This window comes from Stegodyphus dumicola, chromosome 3, assembly GCF_044657685.1.
Source record: "Stegodyphus dumicola isolate Sdum_Otavi_A_Nest chromosome 3, ASM4465768v1".
In the NCBI taxonomy this organism is placed as follows: domain Eukaryota; kingdom Metazoa; phylum Arthropoda; class Arachnida; order Araneae; family Eresidae; genus Stegodyphus; species Stegodyphus dumicola.
The window spans coordinates 109893381-109908330 of NC_140770.1; positions in this window are offsets into that span (position 1 = coordinate 109893381).

Consider the following 14950-nt stretch of genomic DNA (forward strand, 5'->3'; position numbering starts at 1 on the left):
AATTGAAAAACCCAGCACCTTAGAACAATTGTCTGAGCTGGCAGTTAAATTTGAAAGTCGGAGTTTGACCTAAAAAACACGCAGAATATATTGCAACCAAAGAACGAATGGACCGTTTCGCAAGCCGATAGCAGAAAATAGGAGCAAATTTGACGGCATGAAAAAATTTCAAACAGGAAGAAAAGTTTCGGTGATCGCCACAGTAGGCCGCAAGATTCTAAACAAAGAGCGGAAAAGTAGCAGTTAAACTAATCGTGGTTACTGAAGAAAGGAGGTTGCAGTTACCCCACTCGTATAAAAATCTCTGTAAATTACGATTAAACACAGTAAAATAAAACATTTAGCCTCACCAGTCATTCAGACTTTACTAACTAATGAGCCAACAAAGGTCTCGTTAGACACAGGGGCGCAAGCAAATTTTATTTCTGAATTTTTTTTTCGAAAATATTTTAAAAGATAACAGCTGATTAGCATAGACCAAGAACATACCAAATAGAACATACTAACGTCATTGCTGCTTAGAGGAAATACTGCACGTGTATAGGCAATGCTACTCTTAACGTCCAAGTTAATAATGAGCCCAAAAGACTAAATTTTTTATTGTGAGAAATTTTCAGGCCTCTGTGATTCTAGATATAGATTTCCTTAAAACAGCCAGACAGGAAATTAGCTTACAGGACGAAACATTGAAATTGTAAATGCAAGCTAGGTCCGAGCAAACAATGCAACCACCGGTGTTGGAAATAGGCCACATGCAACCAGAAGATAAGAAGAAATTGGAAGACTTGGTAAGAACTTTTGCTGATAAAACTGGTATCACTCAAATCGTCCAATATGAAACTGAGGTAAAGAATAACGGTCGTTTAAAGGAAAACCATACAGATACTGCAGGCTAAAGGAGGATACAATTGAGTAGCATATTCAGGACATGTTAAAATGTAAAATAATTGTTCCGTTCAACAGCCCGTATGCTAGTCCGGTAGCGTTATTCCGAAAAAAGAATGATTTGCTTCCTACAGATTTCAAAGCCTGGCGATTTCTATTGACTACAGAAAGTTAAATATTTTAACCAAACATTCCGTTTATACCCTGCCTATAATCGAAGAAATTATAAGGAAGACACAATCAACTAAATTTATGATGACGTTAGATCTCACCTCAGGGTATTTTCAAATAGCTTTCAAATAGCTATCGCGAGGATGTTCAAAATACCGTATTCATAATAGAATCAGGCACTTATGTCTTTCTCAGAATGCCTTTCGTCTTGTGTGGAACCCCGACAATTTTCCAGTATACCTGCACTTAATTTTAAGACTTGATTTCGGAAAACTACTTTTATTTACATCAAAGAAATAATAGTAAGAGAAAATATCCATGAACATATTAAGGATTTAAATGAAGTTTTCACAATTCATTATTAAGAAAATCAGGTTTAAAAGTGAATGCAGCCTATTGTAAATTTGCGGTAAAAGAGCTTAGGTACCTAGGCTATGAAAATTCTCAAAGGGGCATGCAAACTGAATATTCTAAAATAATTGCAGTAAAGATCTAACCGCAGCCATTCACAGCAAAGGTATTAGCCTCATTTTGGGGTTTGATTTCTTACTATCGAAAATTTGTAAAGGATTTTGCACAGATAGCTGAACCGCTGTTAAAATTAAAGCACGGTTTTCTTGGTCAGCTGCTAATATGGCGTTTGAGAAGTTAAAAAATGCATTAATACAAGAGCTGGTTTTGAAATTTCCTGAAGGGGACGTTAACAGTGAAATTTCGATGGACGCCTCAGATTACGCTGTAGGCTCTGTTTTGATGCAGAGTGGTCAGCTCGTAGTCTATTTTTTCAAAACTGTCTATCAAACACAGTGTAATTAAGTGTACAGTCTATTTCGGCAAAGCACCGATAACTATATATTTGGATCATACTACTGTGGGTTATTTATTCTCTAGGAAAAGTGAAGCTTCGAGATTAATCAGCTTGTTAACTTAAAATTACAAGAACACAATTTAATAATTAAAGATACGCCTGGAAAGGAAAATGTGACCGATGCCTTATCAAGAATAAAATTAGACGAAGAGGGAAACGAAGTAAAATGTTTTATGTTAACCTCGAAAATCTGTGACTCTCGAGATTCTCATAGCCGAATTACATATTGATCCATAATTCAGTCATAATTATGCATATCTAAACGATCTGGATAATTTTGAGCATCCGGTATAGTGGCCATTAGAAACAGTAAAAAATTATGAGAATAATTTATAACCTCTTATTTTATGCTAAAACAACAAATGAGAATAGTAAATTAAGATCGGTTATCCCAGCCAGTTTACGGCTTAGTATTTTGCAGTAATTACATGATGCACTTACAGCAGACTATGTTGGCGTTAGGAAAAGGGTACAGAGAGTACGCGATGCGATCTTTTTTCCGCAACTTCAAGATTTTGTTACGGAATATGTCTAGTCCTGTCATAAGTGTCGGTTAGGTAACGATGTAAGTTATAGTCCTATCGGATATCTGAATAGCACAAGAACTATTTTTCCAAATGAATTAATAAGAATAGATTTGTTAGGTTCATATCCAAAAAATGAAAGGAACAAAAATAGATATTTACTCGTTATTGTCAAACATTTCTTGAAATGTGTAGAAATAGTCGCCGTTAGAAGAACAACCCTTCCAGCAACGGGCTGAACAAAAGAAATTCTTTCGGAAGCAGCGGATCCCTCCTGTAAACCAGGTCAACATCTCTCGCGCTGAACGAGAAACTTCGTCAGCTAAATCCCAAAAGAGACCAGCGACTCAAGCCCGAATCAACGCCAGAAGAAAGTAGCTTGGGAGAAAAGAATGGAACAAAAGCGGGAAACACCGATGAACAAGGTTGACAGCGACGGCCCACGGTAAAGAGTAAGTGACCGGCAGATCAGCAAATTTCCCTCAATGGAGCAATTTCGAGAGAAAAGGATGGCAGACCTTCTTCAAACAAAAGATAAGTGCAAATTACTCTATTTAAGTTTATTTTAAATCTAAATACGAAGTTGGGAGAAAATATTTCTTTTAGTTGTTGCCTCGATAGAGGACAATTTTATTTCTGGATTAAGCAAGAGATTTACTTCATTTCAAACAGTATATTTTTAAGTTAAATAACGAGATGTTTAATTTAGTCTCAGAGAATGAGTTAGAAAATGTTTGCATGTTTTCAGTTAAGTGAAGCAATTTCCTTACACTTTAATCTAGAAAATTTTGCTGCGTATATATTATTTGAAATCGTTTTCGGATGGTTAAGTAAAGAAATTGTAAATGTAAAAGTTCTGTAAAAGTGTATTAGTGCCAAAAGTACTTTTGCATGCTTGTAAGCAAAAATAAATGTGTATGAATGAAAGACTTAAGTCAAGCTGATAGTAGATTAATTAAAAGCTAGCTTGAGAAGGCTTGAGAATTGAAGTTAGGCTCTCCAGCCAACACAAAGTTAATTTTTCACTAGAATTAGCACCTCAGGGCAAAGATTTGAAAATAATGCGTTATTATAAGGTCTCGTATATCTAGTTACTAACAAGCAGGATATCCGTTAAACAGGAGCGTAGAACACATTTCAAATTAACAAATGCTTTCATATTAGCACACCTTGCTGGGCAGCAAGGGGGAGTTTTAAAATTTTGAAAGGTAAGTAAAAGTTCCATGTGATAATAAATGAAATATATCTATTTCTGTAAAACCTTTGGAAGCCAAGGGAATATGTTAAATATATTCGACTCGTTCTAAACTATTTTCTTTCAAATACTTGAAAGCACACAATATAAAAATTTCTAAGAATGCTAAATTTTTTATGGAAGTACAATGCTTCATCTGTAAAACAAATTAATCTTAAAAATAGATATGTTTGTGAAGGTTGACTCAGGGTTAGGTTTATAATTTTAATATCTTTATCAAGGGTATTCAAAGCCTTTTAATGACGAAAGTGAAAATTTGGCAGGGAAAGATGAAGGTTCCTATTTCGTTTTACTAATAGTTATTTTAATTTTCGAGCTTTCCTAAATTCACTTATGTGCTCTCGCATTTCCTCGTCAGGATGCAAATGAAAGAGGTGAACAAAAGTATTTAAAACTGTTAGAACAAAAAGGTTAAACAAAACGGGATTTCGCTATTGAAAGCGCACATTTTCTAGTTTGTCCTCCAGCTTGCAGTCTTAGTAACCGGCAAGGTTAGTATTTAGATTAAACTGAATTGTGTACTCTAGCACTACATGTTTGAACTTCCGGTTTACTCCGTTACAGGAAAATGCTGATAATTTCAGTTCTAATTAACCTATCAACAATAAAATGTCGTATTTTATAGCTAAAGATGTATTTTTAAGACAATATTATAAAGCAAAAATTGGAAATTTGACCGAAAATCGTCTTTCGTACGAAGTCATATTCGTATAATACAAGTATACTCCAAATTCATGTTAAGCCCGCTATGAGTGTAACATAAGAATTACGAGGAAATCTCGATGGTAAAGATAAAAATATAATAAGCCATACAAGATGTGTGGGATCCCTCTATATAGAAAATTCTATCATAGCAAAGATGTCAAAGAGACAATAATTATCACAGTTGTAAGGATCTTAAGTTTTACTAACGTTTATTTTATTTTAAATCTTTACTATCACTTCTTATTTTCTACTTCCGGCCAGAATTATAAGCGTTAAGGTTTTTATGCAAAGTTTGTCTGGCGAACGCCAAGTATTTAAGTTGTGGCTTTTTGCCAAGCGAGAGAGAGGAAGCAGTGAGTCGAAGCAGGCCGCTTACCTTAGAAGTTACGCAGTTGCTTGTTGCCTTCCAGGCCAGAGGTTTTAATCCTCTTGATAAATTTAAACGTATTGTAGTGTTCGCAGTTCTCTGTACTACATACGCTTCCTGTTAATATAAGGCCAATCTTCCACGTGTATTATTTTAAAGTTAAATTAGAGTTTAGTTCTATTTTTATATTTTTACGTTAGACCCCAAGTAGCGGGTCGGTGTATTCCGAAGTACGGAAGTTATTGTAAATAGAGAAAAATAAAGGGTTTTGTATACCCTTCGTCTGTATCCTGTCTACTTACCACAATTAGTGAACATAGCTTTAGTAAGCTCTCTGTTCCGAGTCAGGTCCTTGCATGTTCCCGAGGAAGGTAAGAAGGAACATTGACCCTGACAGTGGCGCCCAACGAAGAAGAATAACCATGGCCGAGTTTCAAGAAGAACCTGTGCTGCCTGCAGAAACGGCTAGAATCCAGAAATGCCAGCTGCCGCCCTGGAAGGATTTGGTTACATCGTCCAGACCATGCGCGCTTCGATGAAACCAGAAACAGCATTTAATGGAAACTCACCGGTAACCAGTTTTTTGGAAAAATTGGATGACCACTTCATGCTCTACCCCGTGCTCGAGTTTCAGAAAGTTACCTTAGCTACCAGCGCTTTGAGGGGCCAAGCGCTTAACTGGTTCAAATGTATAGGCAGAAGTCTCTTGGGTCAAGCAGGAAGTCCCACCTATACTTACGAAAATTTCAAGACTGCCCTACTAAAAGCCTTCCCTGTTGTAAGGGATCGTGCGAAATTAGAAACGGAACATTTCAGTATATATCAACAAAGAATCGAAAATCTCTCAAGCTTTATTTTAAGAAAAATTCACGTCTTCAAACTCTTGTATGGAAACCGTCCGGATCCTGAAATAATTCAAGTGATTTTGCCGAGGTTACTGCCCCAAGTGCAAGACTTTATTGAATTGAGAAATCCGACTACACTGGAAAAGTTATTTGAGCTAGCAATCCAGTTTGAAAGTAGAAGAACGGCGGACGTCGAAAGAAGACGCCAATATCAACAGCGAAACCAATTTGGTACGCCAAGACTACAGCAAACTCAAGCACACGGCTACGGAGGCAAAGCGAATCAGTGGGCAAGGAAACCCGAGCATTCAAAAACAGCCGGCGAACGTCGACAGTTCAATAGCAACCCAGGAAAAAAGTCTCAAGGCCAGTGGAAAAAGAAGGAAAGCATGGAAACAAAAAAGAATTTAAACTAAAACGGATTTCTGCAAACGGGAGGGTGCGGAAATCCGAAGGCCACGAAAACCCCTCTTCCTTCAAGTTAAATACAGTAATGGTGAAAAATTTGACTCTTCCGAAGATTGAAGTGTTGGTGAATAATATCCCAGCCACCGCACTCCTGGATACAGGCGCGCAGTGTTCCTGTGTGGCAGAAGATTTTTTTAGGAAGTATTTTCGCAAATACCGCATATATAATTCGGATAATACGACAGTGTTAGCGGCGCAAGGAGAAAAATGTAAGTGCATAGGTAAAGTACCGTTGTATATCCGTATCAAGGACGAACAAGTAAAGGTGATGTTTTTTATAGTAAAAAATCTGCAAGCACATATAATCTTAGGAATAGATTTTCTTTCAGACGCACAAGCAACACTGGATTTTAATGAAGCGTCCCTTAAGCTGACAATGAGACCAGTTCGTGCAGAAAAGGCTGAACCGCCGATGGTAAATCTTGACCACCTCCCTAATGACGAGCAAGGAAGAATCCGACAAGTGGTAAGTGAATTTGCTTCGTTATTTAGTGATATTCCAGGATTTACTCAGGTTACTAACCATAGTATTGACACCGGAGATGCAATGCCAGTTCGCCAAAAGCCATACCGGTATGATAAGAATAAGGAAAAAATTATAGAATGGCATATTACCGATATGCTACGTAAAAAGATCATAACGCCCATCTCAAGTAGTTATGCTAGCCCGGTGGTTTTATGTAAGAAAAATAATGACTATCCTTTGACGCATCCAAAAAGGTGGAGATTCGCGATTGATTACCGTAAATTAAACTCCATAACTAAATATCCGGTATATCCGTTACCGATCATTGAAGAAATTCTAAGGAACATAAAATCAACCAAATTTATGACGACTTTAGACTTAACGACTGGTTATTTTCAAATAGGGGTCAGGCCTGAGGACGTGCCTAAGACTGCTTTTATAACCAAGTCTGGCACTTATGCATTTTTGCGTATGCCGTTTGGCCTTTCAGGGGCCCCAGCAACATTTCAGCGATGCATGGACATTGTGTTAAGACCTGTTCTTGGAAAGTCCACATTTATCTATGAAGAAATAAATAAGCCTAAATAGATTGTAATATCAATGAACATTTTTAATGACAGAAATTAAACATAGTTGCGTACAGCAGAGAAAAAAAGGCGAAGAAGTAAGAATGGTATACATATACATACATACGTAATAAACAGTTACGTCATCATTCATCACCGCGCGGATAAACGCGAACGGCGCATGCGTCAGGAGAAGCTCTCTTAAGCTAAACGTCGTATTATAATTTATGATACAACAATCCCCCTTTCGACGTTTGGCGGCTGAAAAAAAAAATAAACATTAATCATTTATAGTTATTCCAATTAATTTACAGCACTTAGAATGTTTCGAAGCAGTCAATGTTTTTGTCAGTACATCAGCAGGCATTTTCTCTGTTGGCACATATTTAACGTCTATTTCATTTCTTTCATAAATTTCACGAATGAAATTATGTCTAATATCTATGTGTTTGGTGCGTGAGTGATAAACAGCATTTTTCATAAGCTTCTGTGTACCTTGATTATCGCAATATATAATGGTTGGATAATCAGCAGTAAAACTTAATTCTTTAAGGAAACGACGTAAATAAACTGCTTCTTTGGCACTTTCTGAAAGACTGATGTACTCTGCTTCAGTACTTGATAATGCAACAGTTTGTTGCTTTCGTGATTCCCATGTTATCGGATTTCCAGCTAGCTTGAATAGGTAACCTGTATACGATTTTCTAGTATTAACATCAGACGCCCAGTCGGCATCGGTATATCCAATAAGTGCTTTTCCAGTCTTTCGGAATTTTAAACAATAATTTTTAGTTCCTTTTAAGTATCGAAGAACGCGCTTTGCAGCCAACCAGTGTAATTTTCCAGGATTGTTATTAAATTGGCTCAGGTGACTGACGGCATATGTAATATCCGGCCTAGTAAACACAGAAAGATACATAAGCGAACCAATTAGACGGCGATAAGGTACATTGTTCATTTCTTCCTTTTCAGTTTCAGAAGGACACATTTCTTTACTTAATTTTATACTAGGATCTAAAGGAGTTGCTACTGGTTTTGCATCTTGCATATTAAACCTTCGTAGAATATTATCAACATATTTCTGCTGAGATAAACTAATAGAATTATTATTTACATCTTGATTAAATTCTATTCCAAGACAATAATGAAGTTTGCCTAAATCTTTAACATGAAATTCTTTAGAAAGATAACCTTTAAGTTCAGTATATAAATCACAGCTATTTGTTGCTATTATTAAGTCATCCACATATAAAATTAGAATTAACTCACCTTGAGATGTTTTCATCCTGTATACACACTTATCTGATCGTAATGGTTGTAATCCAAATTTTTTGAGTTTTTTGTCTAATTTTTCATACCACTGTCTTCCACTTTGTTTCAAACCATAAAGAGACTTTTGCAAAGCATAAACATAATCAGGATTATTTTGGTCTTCAAAACCTTTAGCTTGTTCCATGAAAATTTCTTCTTTTAAATCTCCGTTAACATAAGCCATAACAAAATCTAGTTGATATAACATAAGGTCTTGTTCAGCACTGTATGCAATCACAGTTCTTATAGAACTTGCTCTGGCTACTGGAGCAAAGGTTTCATTAAAATCAATTCCAGGTTCCTGTGCAAATCCTCTAGCAACCAATCGAGCTTTTCTCTTTTGAACTGTTCCATCTGCATTATATTTCGTTCTAAGAACCCAGCGACATCCTATTACCTTTTTGTTGTGTGGTCGCTTTACTAATTTCCATGCACCATTTTTAACAAGTGCTTCATACTCAATTTGCATAGCCTTATGCCATTCCTCAGCATAACTTCCATTTAATGCTTCTTCTAATGTCGGATTTGTATCTTCTTCAGCAATTTGTGCTTCTTCCTTTTCTATGTTTATATTGTGGTACTCTTTTTTTGGTCTTCCTGGCTTCCCAGTCTTGACTTTCTTTGGACGACCTGGCCCCCTTTTAATCTGCATTTTAGGTAGTGCTTCGGAATCAGAATCTTCATTATCAGATGATTCAGCAGATGCTTCTGCCATATTTGAGGGGTCTTCCGTTATTTCATCAGCCGATATTTGCTTTACATTCAGAGGTTCTTCCTTCTTTTTATCAGGAATATTTTCGAGAAATAAAACTTCTAAATCTTTATCATAATTAGTACAGTTTTCAAATTCATCAATGAATCTAACATCTCGGCTTATAACGATTTTTCTGGAATTTTTATTCCACAGCCTGTATGCTTTCGATTCATTTGAGTATCCTACAAATATATGTTCTTCTGATCGAGGATCGAATTTCCCTTTAGACCTTTTATTAGGTACAAAACATTTCTGTCCGAATACTTTGAAGTGAGATACAGTTGGCTTGATGCCAAAAAATAATTCATAAGGTGTTTTATTTACTCCCAGGCTTCGATTCGGGCAACGATTACGAATATAAACAGCACAGTTCAAGGCTTCAGCCCAAAAGGATTGAGGAAGATTACTTTGTAGTAACAAACATCTGGCCATTTCAGTTAAAGTGCGGTTCATGCGTTCAGCTCTCGAATTCTGTTGAGGAGTCATTGGTGCAGAGAATTCTCGTTTAATCCCGCATTCTTGAATATATTTATTAAATTCTTCTCCGCGATATTCGAGACCGTTATCAGTCCGAAGGATTTTTATTTTCTTTCCTAGACGATTTTCGACCGCAGCTTTGTATTTAATGAATGCCTTTTTCACTTCATCTTTAGTTTTAAGGAAACTGACTTCGACATAACGCGATTTGTCGTCTATGAAAGTAACAAAATAACGCGAACCCGCATGGGATGGGACTCTCATAGGTCCACACAAATCTGAGTGAATCAAGTTCAGTAATTCATTACTTTGAAATTTTGATTCTTTTTGAAAAGGTTGCACAGTTTGTTTACCTCGGATACAGACTTTGCAGTCTTTTAGAGATTCAGTGTTATTAAAATTTAAATTTCTAACCATGTTATCAGACTTAAGTCTTTTCAAATCAGACTCATTTAAATGACCTAATTTAAGATGCCACTTTACAAAATTACTTACCTGTGCTATTGCAGCTATTTCAGCGCTTGGATGTATATAATAAAGATCACCATGACGAATAGCCTGCACTAGTATAGATCCATTTGGTTCTATTATTCTAGCATGTCGTTCTGTAAAAATCACTGAACGATTATTTGCAGTAGCTTTAGATGTTGACAGCAAATTACATTTTAATTCCGGAACACATAACACATTTTTGAGCGTAAGTTTAATTGTCTTATTTCCGTTAGGTACTGTTATAAGGACAGTTCTAATTCCTGTAATTTTTGCTGTTTTGTTAACTGCTAACTTTATGGTTGAATTCGTTCGAGGGTGAAATTCTGAAAATAACCTTCTGTCATTGCACATGTGAGATGTACAGCCACTATCTAAGCACCATGAGGAGGTCTTCTGATAAGCATTGTTTACTGCTAAACTAATCTGCTCTTCATAATTAGAAGCCATCATAGAACCTTGATTTCCCTTATTTGATTGCGCATATTTTCTATCAGCTATTTTCTTTCTGCATTCAGATGCCTTGTGCCCAATTTTCGAGCAGTAATTACACTTCAAGTTTCGAAAATTTCTTTCAGCTGGAAAATTTTTGTTTGAATTTACCTTGCATTTTTCATTTTTCTTCTGTTCTTTATTTCTTCTTTTATAATCAGTATAGTATGCATTCTGTGAATCTTGAGACGATTTCCCTTTCCTTGCTTCCCATTCTTCTAACATTTTGATTTTCAAAGATTCGGGACTAGGTAACTGATCTCTTGATTCGATGGCGCATCTAAAATTTTCAAAATTTTCTGGAATACTATAGAGCAGAAGAATCGATAATAAATCATCAGCTATGTCAATTTCCATTTGTTTAAGCTTATCAACTATTTCGAAGAAATTATTCAAATGTTCAGACATCGTTTCGCTTTCCACCATTTTTCTAAATAAAAGCTGTTTTAATAATGTAGCCTTCTTCGCAGGTCCTTTCGATTCATATACGGCTTTGAGTTTATTCCACACAGCATTTGATGTCACACAATGCTTTATATGACACAGTTCACTAGGATTAATTGCAAGAATTATATCTGCGCGAGCTTTTTGATCAGCTTGGAGCCATTTCTTTTCGTCTTCGGTTCCTTCAGCAGGTTTTAGCGCTTTACCAGTCACATAATCCCAATGGTCGTTTTTAATCAATACTGCTTCTATTTGTAATTTCCAACTGTCAAAATTATCTTTTCCGAGCTTTTCTATAGTAGTCAAATGCGACATAATGTAATACAGTCTCTCACAGCCAAATAAAAACAAGATTGATCGCTATAAAAATAGGCTTAACTGAACGCTGATCAGTTCTTACCGTTGATTAGACGTAACAGTTCTTGCACTGAATTAGGCTTAAGAGTTCAATGCTCGAAAACTTCAAAATGTTCATTTTAAAATAAGTATTTTGCTAATTAAGCACAGTTGAAACGTTCCTGGGCCCATAACCATTGAAGAAATAAATAAGCCTAAATAGATTGTAATATCAATGAACATTTTTAATGACAGAAATTAAACATAGTTGCATACAGCAGAGAAAAAAAGGCGAAGAAGTAAGAATGGTATACATATACATACATACGTAATAAACAGTTACGTCATCATTCATCACCGCGCGGATAAACGCGAACGGCGCATGCGTCAGGAGAAGCTCTCTTAAGCTAAACGTCGTATTATAATTTATGATACAACAATCTATTTAGACGATATCATTATTACTAGTGATAAACTCGACCAACATGTACAGGACTTAAGACAGGTGTTTTCTTTATTAAATGAGGCCGGTCTAAAAGTTAATGTCGAAAAGTGCAAATTTGCAGCCCCTGAATTAAAATATTTAAGTTACAAGATATCTCAGAAAGGAATAGAGACAGACGAATCAAAAATAATCGCTGTACAAAAGTATCCGACTCCAAACACGGCGAAGAAGCTCTCTTCTTTTCTAGGACTTTGTTCATATTATAGGTCCTTTATAAAAAATTTTGCAGCTATTGCTGAGCCATTGTTAAAATTAAAAAGGAAAAAGGCAAGATCCTCGTGGACGGCCGAAGCCAATAGTGCTTTCGAAAAATTAAAACAAGCATTAACGCAAGCCCCTGTGTTGAAATTTCCTGAAAAGGATGAGAATTTAGAAATTTCAGCGGATGCTTCGGATTATGCGGTAGGAACGGTACTTTCGCAAAATCAGCAGCCCGTGGCATTTTTTAGCCGAACTTTAAATCAAACACAAAGAAACTATTCCGCGACCGAGAGAGAGGCACTTGCAGTTCTGTTAGCAGTACAAACGTTCCGAGTCTATTTTGGAAAGGCGCCGATAACAGTGTACTCTGATCATGCGGCGGTAACTAGATTGTACTCAGGAAAAAATTTATCCCCAAGGTTAATAAGATGGGCACTCAAGCTGCAAGAATATAATCTGGTAATCAAGCATACCCCCGGAAAGGAAAATATCGTAGCAGATGCCCTATCAAGAATTAAAATAGATGAACAAGGTAATACCATAAAGGTGGCAAGGCTCACAGCATGTACAATAAATTCTCGAGAAACTGTAATAACCGAACTGGGTAAGGATCCTGAGTTTGGAAGCATTTATGAGTATTTGAAGGATCCTGAAAATTTTAGCCACCAAGATATTGTGGCGATAAGAAATAGGGCGGCCCATTACGAACTAATAGATGGTCTACTATTCTATACAAAAACTACGAATTCAGACAACGAATTTCGACCTGTTATCCCAGCTAGTCTTAGATTAAATATCCTGCAGGAGCTCCATGACAGCCCTTTAGCTTCTCATGCTGGTGTTCGAAAAACTATCCAACGCGTACGCGAGGCAGTCTACTTTCCTGAACTGCAAAAGTTAACAAGGGCGTATGTCCAGTCCTGCCCAACATGTCAAGCAGTTAATTATATTAATTTCCTAATAAAATAATAGGGTTTCTAAATAGTATTAAATCCGAATTTCCAAATGAAATAATTGGCATCGATTTATTGGGCCCTTTCCCAAAAAGTCAGTTAAATAAAAGTCGCTATCTCCTTGTTATGGTTGATCATTTTAGTAAATGGACCGAAATTGTTCCCTTAAAACGAGCCTCCGCGAAATTATTTACTGATTCTATTTTAAATAAATATATTTTAAAATACGGGGCGCCCCTAAAAGTTATATCGGATAATGGTCCTCAATTTGTAAGTAATATATTTGAAGACATCTGCCAAAAACTGGGCATACGTCATTTAAAAATGGTCCCGTATCGGCCGCAATCAAATATAGCGGAACGGGTCAATAGAAATATAGTGAAAATTATCCGTAGTTATGTTAAAAATTTTCATAAAAGCTGGGATAACTATGTCAATGAATTTGCTTTCGCCCTTAGGACCGCAAAACATGATACAACGGGCAAAACTCCCGCTGAGTTATTTCTAGGCAGAAAGATTATAACGCCGTTAGATAAATTATTTTATGTGCAACAAAGAGCCCCAGAATTTAAAATGGGTGATATAGAAAAACTAATTAAGGAAGCAAAGAAGAATACGGAAGTAGCACAAAGAAAACAGAAGCTCTATTATGATTTGAAACGACGGGGAGTAACTTATAAAGTAGGGGATGAAGTTTTAAAAATTAAGCATTCACTTTCTTCAGCACCAGAAGATAAGACTGCCAAATTTTTTCCACGATTTGAAGGACCATAATGTTATAGAAAAAATAACTCACGCTGTAGTAGTGTTAAAAGCCAGAAATGGTGAAACCTGCTCCACAAACATTGATCAAATCAAACCCTACTTCGATCGTAATAAAATGCAAATATTTTCAGATCTTTTGCAGGATCCGGCACGGCAGACACCGCAGGCACAAGCTCCAGAGGTGGAAAAACGACAAGTACAAGGGCAAGCCATTAAGAGGCAGGAGCAAGTGAAAAGAAAATTTTCCCGCGGAAAAATTGAAGGTAGCAAGAAAAAGAAGCCGTTCCACCGTCCAGAAAAGAGAGTTCACGAACACCCCCAGAATGAAGAAGGGAGAAGGACGACGTATGTGAAGAGAACCAGGAGAAATGACGGCAACTATAACCCGGCTCTAAAACGGAAGATTACTCATCCGACATGACTCTCCGCAGCAAATGCCGCCGAACTGCGGAAGGGCCATCAACGGCGGAGGAAACGTTACAAGGAAAATTTGAACGGCCAGCAACGAGGTCCAAGCAGGAACACGAAAGAAGGTTCCCGGTTCCGCCAAGACCAGCTGCCATCAAACGGCCAAGACCACAAGCAGAGGAGAAAAAGAAGGTATTCAAGGGTGACCGAACTGGTGAAAAAAGGAAGCTTCCAGAGGAAGGCACTGAAGGGCGAGCCCGTGCAAGAAGGAGGATAAATCAAACTACTATCTGCAATACCTTTAAGGACTGGGCCCAGAAAGGATGTCCGAATATCACAAAGATAAGTAAAATTTTATGTTACTTTGCAAACTTAAGTTAATCTTTCATTCTTACTGCAAGTGGCAGATTTCAAGAAGTTTTACCTCATGCGAGGTCTACCTTTATCGCCAAAAAGGCGAGAAATGAGTTGTTACCGATTTTGGTATTATGTTTTTCAATTACTCGCGCGTAAAACTAAAGTTGATGTATAATAGCGTTGTGTAAAGACTTAAATATTGTAAAAAGTTATTGTATAAATTTCATTTAAAACATTCTAGCAAGAAAGAAGTTTTAGTCTGAAAGACTTTTTGAAATGTAGTATTTCAATGTAGAAAGAATTGGCACTTGCTTTGAAAAGAATAGAAGTTAACAATG